This window comes from Triturus cristatus, chromosome 12 (genome assembly GCF_964204655.1).
Source record: "Triturus cristatus chromosome 12, aTriCri1.1, whole genome shotgun sequence".
In the NCBI taxonomy this organism is placed as follows: Eukaryota; Metazoa; Chordata; class Amphibia; order Caudata; family Salamandridae; genus Triturus; species Triturus cristatus.
This window is the reverse complement of record NC_140595.1, coordinates 499,063,881-499,080,229: the sequence shown is the minus strand read 5'-3', so window position 1 is coordinate 499,080,229 and position 16,349 is coordinate 499,063,881.

The window sequence follows — 16,349 nt, the reverse complement described above, 5'->3', positions numbered from 1 at the left end:
ATCTTTCAAGGAGATCTGGATGCACTCAGAAGGTGTCTTTCAGTAGAATGGCAATATGAAAAGAAAGATAGTTGTAAAATGGAGGCTTACATACTTCTTTTTAAATAAAAAGAGCTCATTGGCTATTTCAGATCATTCTACACAAAAAACTAGGCTGTAAGTTTAAATTTTTAAAAGCATGTTTTGTATTGGTTCAGAAAAATGTGTACCCACAGAACATTACTTTAGATTTGCTGTTAGGTTTGAAAAGTCAAGCACTATTGCTCTTTGGATTAGAAACATTGTGTGCTGAACTTCTGACCTCTCTGCTCACACCAGTGTTCCATGACCTGTTGCTATGGTAGCAGGCAGAAGTCATGTTGGGGGTAGGAATCATTTGGAAAAGGGTTGAAATTTGCAACCAATAGAAATGTGTGTTTCCATTTGAAAAAATGTGGGAAGCACTGTGATTTGAAGTTAACATGTATATGTGTGAAAAAAGAGAGGGAAACATTGCCATTTACTGGTTCTGCTGAGAGGTGTACAGTTCAGATATTCTGGCTCTGATAATCTGCTGTGTGAGTGCCACATTTCTTTTTCAACTAACTACTTTTAAAGGTGAGTTATGAATTTGAGAGGGGATGCATGTGGTGCATTTTGATAAAACAAAATGTAAATAAGATTCTTGATTTAAAGTTGTGTTTTACATTATGGGGCCGATTCTGATCCGTGTAAAATTTTCCCCGTACGAATCGTATCCGGATTTTTTTACGTACGAATCATACAAGTCCCGTACAAACTGGCAAGTACGATTCGTATGTAAAAAACTCCATACGAATCGCATTGGGAAAATTCCCCGACACGTCCCCGGGTCGGAAAAAGTGTCCGACACGTCCCCGGACAGTTTTACCTACGAATCGGGAAACCGAAGTCCGAACGCGCAAGTACGATCAGTCCTGTCCATCTGAATGCACAACCGTATGGTAAAAACATGGTACGGAGCGAACCTCTATAGCAACCATGTAGACGTCCAAACATGTGCCCGCATACTCGCCGAACACCCCCCCACCCCCCCGCGGATGTACGCGCCGGACCCCCAGCCCCCCGCAGATGTACGCGCCGGACCCCCAGCCCCATATGTATGGCGCGTATCTCCACCCCCGTATGTACGGTGCGTACCCCCACCCCTGTACGTACGGTGCGGACCCCCACCCGTGTATGTACGGTGCGGACCCCCACCCCCGTATGTACGGTGCGGACCCCCACCCGTGTATGTACAGAGCGTACCTCCACCCCCGTATGTACGGTGCAGACCCCACCCCCGTATGTACGGTGCGGACCCCCACCCGTGTATGTACGGAGCGTACCTCCCACCCCGTATGTACGGTGCGGACCCCCACCCCCGTATGTACGGCGCGGACCCCCAGCGCTACGCGCTGGGGGTCCGCGCGGTACATACGGGGGTGGGGGTCCGCACCGTACATACGGGGCTGGGGGTCCCTGCGCATCAGTCCGCGGGGGGGCTGGGGGTCCGGCACGTCCGTCTGCGGGGGGGCTGGGGGTCCGGCGCATCCATCAGCAGGGGGGCTGGGGGTCCAGCGCATCCATCTGCGGGGGGCTGGGGGTCCGGCGCGTACATACGGGGCACTGGGGGGTGTTCGGCGCGTACCGGGCCCCCTTTTCCTCACGCTTCGTGGCGTACTTGGCTTTTCCTGCACTTTTTGAAGATCAAATGACAAAATTTACTATCATCTCTAATGAAAGACCAAATATTACTTGTATTTGTTGCCGGAGAAGCCATTATAAAAATCAAACAAGGTATGTTGATCTCTATAAAAAAAAGTGAACAAGAAAATAATACTAAGTGGATGGATTTTGCTACATATTTATTTCTGGGAAATTGTTTTGATTTGGGTGAATATCACTGTATTTGTAAATACTGTTATAACAAGTTAGAAGAAGATAAAATGCCAGCAATAGCTGTACATAATAATTTAGAATTGGTTGAAATTCCTGCAGAACTTAGTGATTTAAATACGTATGAGTCTATACTCATTCAATGTGTCCATCCTTTTCAGACTATAGTTCGTATGGAGCCCAAAACAGGCAAATTACCTCCTACAGATTTACAAAGAGGTTTAAAAGGAAGAGTTGTCTATTTGCCATTAGATTTGAAAAAAAATATTGAAACAATTGATGCAGATAGTTTGGAAACTGAACCATTAGTTATTCTGGTTAATGGTGTACCTACAAAGAACAAGAAAATTTGGCAGGAGCTGGTGGAAGTACGAAAAGAACAAAGAGCAAATTTATATTTGAAAAGAAATAATAAATGGTATGAATCAATTTATATGGAAGAAGATGAAGAAGATTTACTAGGAGACTCAGGAATACCAACTGGGCAAATTGAAAAAGTGGATAAGTCAAAAGAAGAAGAAATTTATGAACATTTCAGCATACATCCTCTTCATTCTAAAGAAGTTATGGGAATCACTATTGATCTATTTCAGATGAAAAAAGCAAAAGGAACTCCAGTGAGTGTATGGGAGGAGAGCTTGGAAGCTCGTCGTTTTCCCCAGCTGTTTCCTACAGGAAAAGGTGGACGATATGATGAACGTCCAGTACAGATTCCTGCTTCTGAGTATCAGACTACAAGGTTATATGCAGAGGATCCAAGATTTCGTTAAAGTATTCCTTATTTGTTCCATCTTTTATTTGAAAGTGACTTATCAGCACTATCTTATGCAGTAAATCACATTTTGAAAACTGGAGTACATCTACATAATGTGTCTGCAAAGGATTTTCTGAACAAAGTGCAACAGCGAGATGATCATTTGGAATCACAATTAATAAATCTGATGGCTTGTCAGTGTGGGACTAATGAATATTGGTACCAACGCCATAGAGAATTGAAATATATGTTACGGAATTTAGGAACTCCTACATGGTTCCTTACCCTAAGCTGTGCAGAGTACGCTTGGGATGATTTAATGGATTTTCTTCGAGAGGCAAATTCAAATATTGAAAACATCCAATACAAGACAGCAGGAGAATTGTGCTCATTGGATCCGGTTAATGTTTGCAGATATTTCAATCACAGATTTGAGGCTATGATGTCCTTCATCTGCAATAAAAAAAATCCACCTCTTGGAGAAGTTGTGGATTTCTTTTGGAGAAAAGAGTACCAAGCAAGAGGTGCTCCTCATATTCACATGCTGTTGTGGATCAAGGATGCTCCAAAATTTGGGACAGATTCTGATGATGCAGTTTTATCTTTCATTGAAGGATATGCAACATGTGCTATACCTAAAAGCACAGAAGAAAAAAACTTAAAAGAGCAAGTTTTACGTTTCCAAAGTCATCGGTGTGGAAAATACTGTTGAAGAAAGTACAAGAGTAAAGATAAATTCTACACAAAATGTTGATTTGGATTTCCACGACCTGTTCTTTCAAAAGGAAGAGTAAACAGTTTATGTCAGCTGTGCGACATACTATTACAAGAAAATCGCCTAAGAATACCTACAACCTAAGAAGAAAAGAAGAGTCAAAATATATAAATGACTACAACCCAGTCATTTTATCTATGTGGAATGCTAACATGGATATACAGTATGTAGCTGACAATTCTATTGCTGTTGGTCGGTATGTCACATCTTACATCACTAAATCTGAGAAAACGGAATTGAAAGAAACGTGGGAAGAGATTTCTCACGAGAAGACTGTCAGTAAAAAGCTATACAGTTTCAGTTTAAAGATGTTATCGCATCGAGAAATTGGATCCTACGAATGCTCAGATAGGTTATCGTCTGCAAGTCTGTACTCCAAATCCAGAAGAATAATTTGGGTAAGTTTAGGCCTTGCAGGAATGAGAAATCGGGTACTAAATCTATTCGAGAAATTGAATATTTAGCAGAGTACCAACCTGAAAGTACAGACATTTTAAGAACCAACATGTTGGACACATATTACCCAAAGAGAAGTCTTCATCTTGAGAACATGTGTCGCTATGAAGTGCTGCAGAACCTCATTTATAAACGGAATGCCACAGAAGACATCAACAATGGAAAATATAAAGTCATTGGTGAGGAAGGATGTTTGGTAAAACAAACAAAAGGAAGTTTGATTAATCACAGAAAGCTGAGTTGCGACACTACTGACAAGAAGGAATTTTACCACTTAGCACTTTTACAGTTTTTTAAACCATGGCGCTCAGAGGATGAATTACTTGGACATTTTCAAAGCTATGAAGATTCCTTCAATGCATGCAAAGATACCATCGAATGCAGTACTTTCACAACTTATGTAGAAATGTTAAATGAAGAAATTGAACAAGAAGCAACAATTGCAGCTGAAGTAGCTAGAGACAGTTCTCAAGACAGTCAAAGTTCTGGGACGCTCAGTCAAGATCCCCTAGGACAACCAATCGTAGAAAATGAAGCTGCAATAGCCATGACTGAAGTGGAAACAGCTATGAATCAAGCTCAGGAAGATTTAATAAACTTACCAAGTTTGGAACAGCAACTGAATGATGAACAAAAACAAATTTATGAGGAAGTCACAAAACAAATTGATCATGGATTACTACATGAAAATAAAGAGTGCTCATGCACATCGTTTGAACCAATAAGAATGTATGTGAGTGGACAAGCCGGAACTGGAAAAAGTTTCTCAGAAGCTACCTACAGCAAAAAACAGATTCAACTTTGTCTTGTGTTGTTACTGCTCCAACTGGGTTAGCAGCATATAACATAAAAAGAATTACCCTCCATCGTTTGCTAATGTTACCAGTAGAGCACGAGAACAAAATACAATACCACAAGCTAACAGGAGAAGCATGTTTTGAAGTTGCAAGAGTATTGAAAAAAATGAAAGTTCTCATCATTGATGAGGTAAGCATGGTATCAAACTTAATGCTTGCCTTTGTGCATTTAAGAATGCAGCAAATTCTAAAGACAAACTATGACATGCTATTTGGAGGAAAACATGTTATAGTTTTTGGGGATCTTCTGCAGCTCACTCCAGTTAAAGGACAACCAGTATTTCAAACTCTTACACATGCAGACACGAAAAAGTCGTTAGGAAGTATAGGTAATGTGAATATTTGGACATACTTTGAGTATAAAGAACTCATTACCAATATGCGGCAGGCAAATGATGATGATTATGCAAGTATTCTCAAAGATATCAGAATTGGACTACTCACAGAACATGGCAGAAAAGCTTTACAGAGTCGATTGCTATGTAATTTGTTCCTAACAGAACATATTGTTCCAGAGAAAATATACAAGAAAATTGCTGGAAAAAATACTGTAATCTGCTTAATGCCAACACTACATGAATGCTCTATATTCAATCAAGAACTTTTAAAATTGGAAAATGAAGAGATTGTCAAACTGGAAGCTGTGGATAAAATACAACATAAAGGAATAACTATTATATTGACAAGCAAATTGACAACTAAATTGGATTCTCTAGAGAAAAACATCTCGAAAATAGCCGGTTTAGAAAAGAATTTTCATGTATGTATGAACTGTCGAGTAATTTTAAGACGTAATTTGGATGTAGAGAAAGGTTTAGTGAATGGAGCTATGGGTACAGTTGTGGGTTTTGTTAATTACCAGAAAAAAGTTGGAATTGAATTTTTAAAAATAAAATTTGATCAGATTGAAGAGGTTAAAGACATTTGTCGTTGTTCAGTTCGTTTCTTGCTTGTGAAAGACTTATATGTACGTAGGAAGCAGTTTCCATTTTCTCTAGCATATGCTGTAACTATTCACAAATCTCAAGGATTAACTGTAGATAGTGCTTTTGTAAACATTGGATCTACTGTGTTTAAAGAAGGTATGGCATATATTGCTTTGTCACGAGTGAAAAAATTATCTGGTTATTCATGATAGACTTTGATGACTCAAAAGTTAGTGCTGATGCAAACTGTGTAAAGGAATATGAGTTAAGAAGAAGCTATGCTCCTCATTTAGGTCAGTATCCTGTGTTTGAAAAACATGTTGTTTGTCGGAAAAGGAGAATTGAGAATATCTGTAATGAGGATGTATAGAAGAGAAAACAAAAGGAGAGTGATGTGATTCCAAGCAAAAAGAAAAAGGACAATGTTGAAGAGGTTGTTGGTTGTCATTTTGAAAATAGCTCTGGTGTCAACTGCTACCCTAATGTAGTGCTGAATGTTGTATTTTATCTTGAAAGTTTGCAAGAGCAGATAACACTAAATCATGTAAAAAGATTCTGTTTTCTGCTGAATTTTCTTTTTGAGAAGCTGAGTAATGATAAAACTAAAATATAAAGTGCTTCTGATGTTAGAAAACTTTTAGATGTATGTTCAGGATGTACACAGTTTACTCAAAATTTCCAGCAAGATGCACAGGAATTCTTGATGTACATGCTTATGGTACTGGAAGATGAAGGGGTAGAAATAGAAAATATGTTTGGTCTCTCTTATAAATGGGAACATAGTTGTGAAAACTGTTTGAACACATGCAGCTCTAATGTTGATTCTGAAAGGTTCATATATTTAACATTACCAGAGAGTAAATCAGTGACTTTTAGTAAATTAGTTAAAGATGCCAATCACAACATGGAATGTTCTCAATGTAAATCAGACATGTTATCAACGTTATTTTTAAATAAATATGGACAGTATGTAATTTTAATGATGCAACGTTGTAGAGCTGATGGTACAAAATTGGACACTTTAATAAAGAAGTTTACAGGACATCAATTATCAATATCTGGAAAAACTTTTGTTGCAGTTGCAATAATTTTCCATGACGGACCTTCTATAACTTCTGGTCATTACACAGTTTATCTAAAATGTGAAAAAGGCTGGACACTGTGTAATGATTCTCAATTGATTTTCAAGCAACGTTTGCCTGCAGAATTACCAAATTCATACTTAATTTTACTAAAACCAAAATTTTAGATACAATCTGAACAAACCATTATTTCGATTTTATTGGATTACCATTGGATATTTCACCAAAAAAGAATTTAAAAATTACCATTTGGCCTCATGGAAAGGTACAAATTTCTCTTGTGGACTTCTTTGACAGATAATATTTTGGTGTATGTGCTTAAGCAACAAGATTTACAGACGATATTTATTGCAAATAGTTATTGTTCTTAGATGATATTTTTATTATATATATTACATTTCGATCAAGGTATGTTTTACTGAGAAGAGATTCAGGGCTTTTTTTAAACAATCTTTCAGATGGTTAATTTTTTTGCCCGCTGTTAAGTGATGAATGCAATTGGTTTCACAATTTGCAGTGAAATTCAATATATTCTGAAAACAGCAAAAAAAGGGCAAAAAATTACTTTGTTAAATATGAAAATATGTGTACTGTATTCTAAAATGTATTGTTAAATATTAATACTTTTTTTCTTTTTTTTCAGATCGAGAAAGAAAATTTAGGAAAATTAATCCTTTTTCTAGCAATTAAAAAAAACCATTTATTTATAATTAAGTTATTTTGTTGGTCAGGTAAGTTTGAAATATCTGTATTTCTCACCCCTTTACTTTCATGCTCCCTTTTTTTCACTTCTCCTCACTCTGCTTTTCTCATTCCCCTTCTCGCTCTCTTCTTCCTTTACTGCTCTTTCGTAACTCCCTCACTCCTTCTATACTACTCCCCTAGGTTTACTGCCTCCATCACTACTTTTTCAACCATGTATCTCTCCCTGTCTCCATGTGTCTCAGTCATTCTAACTGTGTTACTCGTTTTCAGTTCCTTGCTCTCTGTGTCTGATTCTGTCTCTCTCCCTTTGTCTGTCTTACCCTTAATTTCCATTACATGCTCTGGGGAAAATTAACAAGGCCCCTACGCCACCACTACGTCACTTTTCATAACATACTGGTGGCGCAGGGAGCTCCTTCATATTTACAAGGAGAGGAAAAGCCACCCTGCGTGACTTTTCCTCTCCACATAAATACAGCCACTTCACACGCAGCACTGTGTGGTGAAGGGGCGTTCCGTGGGTGTTGTTTTGGGTGTTCACACGCAACACACAAAGAACTAGACACATCTGCAGGTTTACGAGAAATCGTAACTGTAGAGATGTGTGTGAATGCTAAGCAACTCTAGAGGTGGTGTTGCGAGGCACAACGAGGAGAAATGTTTTTATTTCTTCTCGTTTTTTACAATTTAAGTGCGTCCTCGATTCTACAGCACGCATTGAAAGAGGAAAAAGCCTTTTGTGATTGTTTTTGTGCAGGAAGGTGTCCCTTCCTGCACAAGAACAATCTCCCCACCATGCAGGCATCCTTGTACCATGGTGCAAGGGAGCCTGCGCTGGCGCATGGCTGCAGTTTGTAGGCCTGCGCTGGGGAAGCATAGAGATGCGACAAAATAATCGTATAAAAAATAGAATTAAAAAAAAGATTAAGTGTTTGGGTGTTGGTTGGCTCTAATAAGAGACATTGTGTTAATTGATTGTTTTTTGGTACCTATAAGTAAGTATCGATCCAGCTCTTTGGATTAGAAACATTATGTGCTGAAGTTGTAACGTCTCTACACACACAACTGCTACATGATCTAATGCTATGCTAGCAGGCAGAAGTCATGTTGGGCGTAGAAATCATTTAGAATGGGTTAAAATATGCACACAAAAAAAAAAATTGTGTTTCAATTTAAAAAAAGGTGCAGAACGTGAAAAGGGGACAGGGTACTGAGTTCCTAACCCCCTACCTTTTGAAATAAGGTCCCTGAAGGACCATGAAGGGTGAAAAAATACTTTATTATATTTAAAAACACAAAAGGGGCGCGCACCGTGCGTGCACGGCGGGGAAAAAAAAATTATTATAAAAATTAAAAAAATGTAAGATGTAAGGTGGCTCTAAAAAGAGCCGTTGTGTTAATAGAGGGACAGAGGAAGGAAAGAATGGCAAAATTATATGGTGCCGCACTTGTGCTGCTGAATCTTATTATCTATTAGGGGAATGCTGGACTCCCCAAAAGCAATAAGAGCATAACAAGTATCGCACCGTATATGCACCCTCTCAAACATAGGGTGGATGTCCAGAGGAGCAGAAGAAGGTGACGCTCCCACCACAGAGGAAGTGCTCGGCTGAGCTGCCGATTATGTACTTGGCTGAGCTTCTGCGGATGTGCTCGGCTGAGCTGCTGGAGGGGTTTCTCTAGTAGCTCGAGCAAAAGTCACAGGATGTACATCCCTAATGTGCCTGAACATAGTGAAGATACTAAAAGAGTACTTCTTCTTAGGATCTCCTCTAGATAAGACACGCCCACAAAGTTTGCAGGTGACTTTGGGAGCATTGACTTTCTTCTGCCCCTCTGGAAATGTAAAATATTGCCAGACAAAAGAATCTTTCTGTTTCCTCTGTCTCTGTCTGACAAGGCTCTCCTGCTCACTCCCAGAAGATGACTGCTGCTCTGCCATTGTATCACAAAAACAGTTCAGCTCCTTCTCACAGGGAATCAGAAGAAATAATGAGGGGAATGGGTGTGGTGTTGGAAGTTTCTGGAAATAAAAGAAGTTTAAACCAATGAAAAGTGCTGTTTCTTGATCACATGACTTACCGTGCGCGCACCGTATGCTTACGGTGCGCGCACGGTACGAGTACGCATGCGCGTACGTAAGACGCACGCATGCGCGTAGGTAGCACGCGCGTACGACGCACGCACACATGCGCATTAGGGGCACGCGCGCATGCGCGTACGGCGGACCCATGTAAGGAGCACGCACGCATGTGCAAAAAGAACACGCACGCATGCGCGTACGGAGCCCGCGCGTACGCATCGCAGATGAAGTACGCATGCGTGCGTAAATCACGTACGCATGCGCACACGGAGCACGTAGCCATGCAAACTACGTGCGCGCACCGTACTTGTACCGTACCGTGCGCGCCCCGTAAGCTTACGGGGCGCGCACGGTAAAAATCCCTAAAAAAAAAAACAATGTTTAGAGGTTTGTAGACGATATTAACTATGCTGTTCAACTATATCTAAACATTTTTTTAAAAAAGGTGAGCCATTCCATATTGCTGGATACAGTAAATCTATAATTATATACATAGGTAGCATATTGTTAAAAAAACAAATAAAAAAATAATAATAAATTCAAAAAGTAGCATTTAAAAAACCTTGCAAATTCACTGAAAAAACCATAGATTTCACACACGTTATAGTTATCAATTAGCATTTAAAAATCCTTTGAAATTCACTGAAAAAACCATAGGTTTCACACACGTTATAGTTAGGAATTAGCATTTAAAAAACCTTGCAAATTCACTGAAAAAACCATAGGTTTCACACATGTTATAGTTAGCTGGACATTTCGCTCGTAAAAAACCAATGAAATTCCCCCGTTATAGTTAGTTCAGCTAACTATAACTCACGCGCCCGCAATCCACTGCTGATGACGTCACATATTACATCACTCATGACATGGTCAGTGACATCACTCATGACATCACTGATGACATCTCAAATGACATCACTGATGACATCACTGATGACATCATCCATGTGATAAATTACCACATTTTCTCACACCCTAACATAACCTTTCAAACACCGACTGAAAATTTCAGAGTTACATTCTCAAAACCATTTGTACTCAAATACCAATAACTAGATACTCACTTATTAACTCTTAGGTCTACATACAACTCTACTCATTCACCTGTACAGTCACTCATACTTACAGTCACTCCATACAAGACTATCATATGCATTTAGACACCTATATAGACACTCACACACCGCCAATCATCCATTGAGGTACTAACACACCTACTCAGTCGTGCAAGTAATTAAACACAGTCCAATTTACTCACCTATACAGTTAAACACACTCAAGTTCACTTACTCTTAAAAATAGTACCACATTCTTACGCTCTTATACATTAATTGATAGAAGCACACATGCATCCATACAGCCACTCTCACAATCACACACTCTCACATATACCCACTTATATACTCTTACACGCATATATACTGCCTTTCATAAATGTAGTTAGTCACAAATGTACCACTGAGATATACATTCAATCCCTAACACACCCATGCATACACTCACTCAACCATACAGTCCATCACAGATGCACTCTTAAAACCATGCACCCATAGAATCACCCACTGAAACACATCTATGCACAGTGTAACACACACCCTACCCACACAAACACACAGGCACCCATACAGATACTCAGACAACCAATCAACCAATCAATAACTCATATAGACACTCATATAGCTAATCACAAAACCATGGAGCAACTTAGACACCAACACACAGACACATACAGACATTTACAGAGTTAAGTCACTAGTCTGCAGTAAGATACATTTAATGACTCACTTATAGACTCAGTTATGCTCCACATCCAAATCATCCATATACACACTTGTACACCCACTCATTCTTCAACAGGCCTTTCCCTATATATATTAAACATATTCAAATTGTTAAGAAACACATACTCAATGGATGATGTCATCAGTGATGTCATCAGTGATGTCATTTGAGATGTCATCAGTGATGTCATGAGAGATGTCACTGACCATGTCATGTGTGATGTAATATGTGACGTCATCAGCAGTGGATTGCGGGCGCGCGAGTTATAGTTAGCTGAACTAACTATAACGGGGGAATTTCAATGTTTTTTTTACGAGCGAAATGTCCAGCTAACTATAACATGTGTGAAACCTATGGTTTTTTCAGTGAATGAATATATATATATATACATATATATATATATATATATATATATATATATATATATATATATATGAACGCTTCCAACAAAGTCCTTGCAACAAAATTCAGCACTCACGGGGAGGTTCCGTATCAGTTAGTCTTTAATCAGCAGATAGACCAAACAGCAAACAGACGTGTTTCGGAAATTCCTTCTTCAGTGTCTAATTGAAAGCGCTGCGCGCGAACATTTTTAAAAGACAGAATTCATTGACATCATTTCCGCCGTACCAAAAGAGAAACAAATGACGGGCATAAATGCCTCAATAAGGTACTGTTTCTATGGCGGCCATCTTATAACGGTATAAACAACGTATTAGTTGCTGACATTTTGACATAATATTACATTCATCAGAATTCGGACAGCGTATTTACCTCAATGCTATAGATATTATCACAGCAGCCAATATGAAACCAATATATCCGTATAGTAACATATATGCATATACATGTCAATTACCATGTGTTCCTTAAGCTGTAAAACAGTCCTACTGATCGAAGTACAACAGTGCTAGCAAATTCCGCCGTGTATCGGCCTTGATACAAAATCTTGCCTACAATTGGCGCCATTTTCCCTAGATATATTCTCATAAACATAAATATGAGGAAATTGGTTGCTGTTTGTCTGCACATTGGTAAAGGATATTTCTCGTATTGGTACGGCGGAAATGATGTCAATGAATTCTGTCTTTTAAAAATGTCCGCGCGCAGCTGATACGGAACCTCCCCGTGAGTGCTGAACTTTGCTGTAAGGACTTTGTTGGAAGCGTTCGTATTGACAACGTGGGACACCGCCGCGTGAAAGCACCCGCCTGCGAGTGCCTTGGCTCATCTGGTGTAACTTGGTAGCTTGGTAGCTGTATATATATATATATATATATATATATATATATATATATATATACGAAGACCTGACATAACCTTCTTACAAAAAGCTACCAGTCATAAACTTCATTGATGCCCATTTGAGCAAAGAAGAGCATTTTAAATAATTTCCTTTGTACATAAAATGTATATGTCCAAACTAACAAATTTGCTGTACCTATACAAATGACACAAGCAGATGTATTTCTTCCCAAAAATAGGCAGGCCTTTATGGACAGGGAGTTTCCAACTACACTTGAGGGCCTTTGTTCAGTTTCCTATGAATGACTGTCATACCTGTCATGGTGGCAGGAAAAAAGAAAGTTGAAATCGTGGCTGAAATAGGGTGAGACTTCTGATACTCTGAAGCCAGTGGCCATTAGGAAACCGGGTAGTTCCCCCACTTTTAAATGAGGTGAGAGAACTGCGAATTCTGCAGGGTGGAAGAACCATGAATTTACAGTTTTTCTTCCATGCCACCACACTTAAAAAACCCTCAAATTTATTTGGGCTATGTGGTGTATAAGTCTGTATTGTGCTTTCATTTGAAACTTGTAATGTGTTATTTTTCAACCCCTTTGCCAATTTTCAATACACACCATCATTGAAAACATAATTTATACTACAAGACAGCCCATGATTTCCATTATAGAGATGGGTGAAAACAGGGCTTTAAGTTGGATAAAAAAAACGGGGTGCTCTAAAAGTGTTGTGGCAAACCTCTTAAAGAGGTGTGGCAAATCCAATTAGGGGCGTGGCCTAAATCGTGAGAACTAGCATTGTGTGCTGCCTGAATATAATGGTGCAATTGTGATGCACAGTATGGCTAGCCTTAGAGGGTATGGATTCCCTTCCTCAAGACTGTATTGTTTACAACATGGTAACATAAGGACTTTTTTTTCATCTCTGCATCAACTACAACCAACTAAAATAACAACAAATCAAATAGGCTAAAATATGTCACTGCCATTAGTAAACAATGCACACAGTAGGGTTGTGGAGTTTACCTGTACTCACGCATGACACTATTCTCCACTGTGTCAACTAGGAGTCAGTTTTGTGATTTTCTGTCAGGACCACTGAAATTATGCAATTCTGCTGCGATTTCCCCATAGTTATGGATTTGCTGCATTTGCTACTTAGTTATCTGCTGCATAATCTGTGGATTTTAACAAAAAATGTGTTTCTAGTTCAAAAGAATTAAAAGGTATTAAATATGTAGTCACACATGTTGCCGTGCAGTGGGCAGCCCTTCATAAAAGGTGACTAGTCCTTGTTTGTGTATTTCTGTGGCAAACTGAATGAAGTGAAATCTTTGCCCAGACAGTAATCACATACGTACAAATGGAAACATAATTAAATACTATCATAAAATGAGCCAAATTAAGCCATATTATCTGCCTTTTCTTGCAACAGAATTTATTCAACCCTGTGGCGTTATTTTTCTCCTTTCCTGCTGCATAATTCTAGAGGTCCTGCTTTGTGGTCACACACAGTTATCTGCCTTGCTCGCATTAGATAACTGAGGTTTCATAGTAAAATTGACTAGTTTTCATTTATTTTCCATTTAACATGTGCACATTTTGTAAGCAATTACCTGAAGGTTAAAAAATAGAACAAACCTGTTACGGAAAATATTAATCTTTTTAGCCACATCCTGGACCCTGCCATCCCATTGACTAACCTCCAGCCAAGGGCATCCAGGATCACAGTTCATACTCTGTTTTGAAGCCCTTAAACTGCTGTACATAAATCAAGATTGCCTAGAAACCCGCCTACTGCACAAAGTTGTGCTTTCAGGCATTCCTCATTTACAAATAATTTAAAAGCCATTTCCATCCCCCTAGGAATGCATCCACTGACCCCCTGAGGGCGTGCCCCACAGTTTGAAAATCTGTAAAGCACAGAGGGGATATGAGTACCTCTCGCCACTCCCTCACCTCATTGGCTGACACCACAAGGATGTTGCTGCTTCTGCATTGCAAAAAGAGAATGGAAATCCAGAGAGAAAAGGACTCTCGTTAAAGGATATCCCTTCCCCTACAACTCTCACCTGGCGTGACGTCATACTGTAACTTCTCCACTAGTGAGAAGTGAGGAAAATGCGCTCGCGCACATCGATGTGCATGCTCTCACTGCAGTCCAGAAAAAAACAGACCTCCTGTGCCAGAGCATACAACAGAACGCGATAGGGACACCTTCCGAGGCCCCCTTTTAAAAACTGCCGGTGCTCAGCACAGGCAGGACCCCGCCCACTTAAAGCCCTGGGTAAAATGAAAAGTGTTATTAATGACCAGCCTTTCAATGGTAATGCACCTATACTCATGCACATAATATTTTTAACGAGTTAAGATTTGTAGACTTTTGGGGGAAAAAACATATGTTTTTGATGTTGCACTCTGCATATATCAATTTAAATATGTAATAAAACGATGTCACTCTCATGCCATAATTTGTTTCTACTTCTGATACATAGTTTTTGGTAAACAAATATTGATTACTTCCTAGTGAGTTTTAATTCCAATTTGAGATTTTACGGATAAACCGGTCACAAACGCAAGAACAAGAACATCCATGCTGCTTGCATCCTTCAGCACAACAGTATCCAGGAATTGCCCACTGCAAATTCAGAACTGATTGTAATGAATCAAGCTTTACAATATGAAATGAATTGATCAATTTCTCATTTCACTGGATAAATAAGCTTGGAGGAGGGAACTGTCCTATGACCTCCTGCTAACCTTTTGCCTCATTATTTTGATCAAACCTAGAGCATACTTGTAAGAAATCATTGATTAGATTTTAGCTAATTATTTGCTAGGCCTGTGAAGTGTAACTGATTTTACAAGCATCCAGGGACCTTGTGACATCTACTACAAATGAGCAAGTCCGAGCAGTCTGCTTCCTGTCCGACCATCAGTACTTCTGGGGAGAGCTACAAGCCAAGCTTCACATATTACCGTATATATAGTGCAAGTGTGATCCTGGGCTTCCTCACCAATACACTACATTACTCCTTACCTGAATGTGCTGTGGGGCATGGTCAGACCTGTGTTTGTTCCTTTTGACTCAACTCGCTTCCTTCTGCATGCAGGTATCTGAAGACCCGCTAACACAGGAAAAACAGTATTGTTTATAATTCATCGATGCCAGCTAGTGAAATCCCAATCCTAAATCCAAGATATACATGCAGCAGGATTTAGTTATTTATTTATTTGCTTGTTTATTTATTTGGTAGTTTTGTAAAGCAGAGGCAAGACCAGACGGTAGCAGTGCTTTACAGAGGAAAACAAAATAAAATCCAAGAAGCCAGGAGAGTTGCAGTAGTGACCAGAGCATCCCACTACAATTTAGCATCACATAAGGTGCATGCCACAATACTTACTAAAGAGATGCAGAAAAGAGTGATGATTAGTATGCAAGATAGTAATAAAGTATCCAGTCTGAGCATTATCTGCCCATTCAGAGGTTCTGATCTATAGGGGGCGCTCTGATCTGGAGACCCGGCTTCCTTCGATATGAGAGGGCAGATTTACAAGCCCCTTGCGCTGCCAGTACGTCACATTTTGTGATGCACTGGCAGCGCATTTCACTGGAACAGGAAAAGCCACCCTGCGTGGCTTTTCCTGTTCTTGTAAATTCGGCCCTTTTACACGCAGCACTTTGTGTGAAAGGGGCGTTCCATGGGTGTTGCTGTTGGTGTTCCCACGCAACACCCATCGAACCAGACGCAATTCCAGATTTACGAGGATTCGTAAACCTGGAAATGC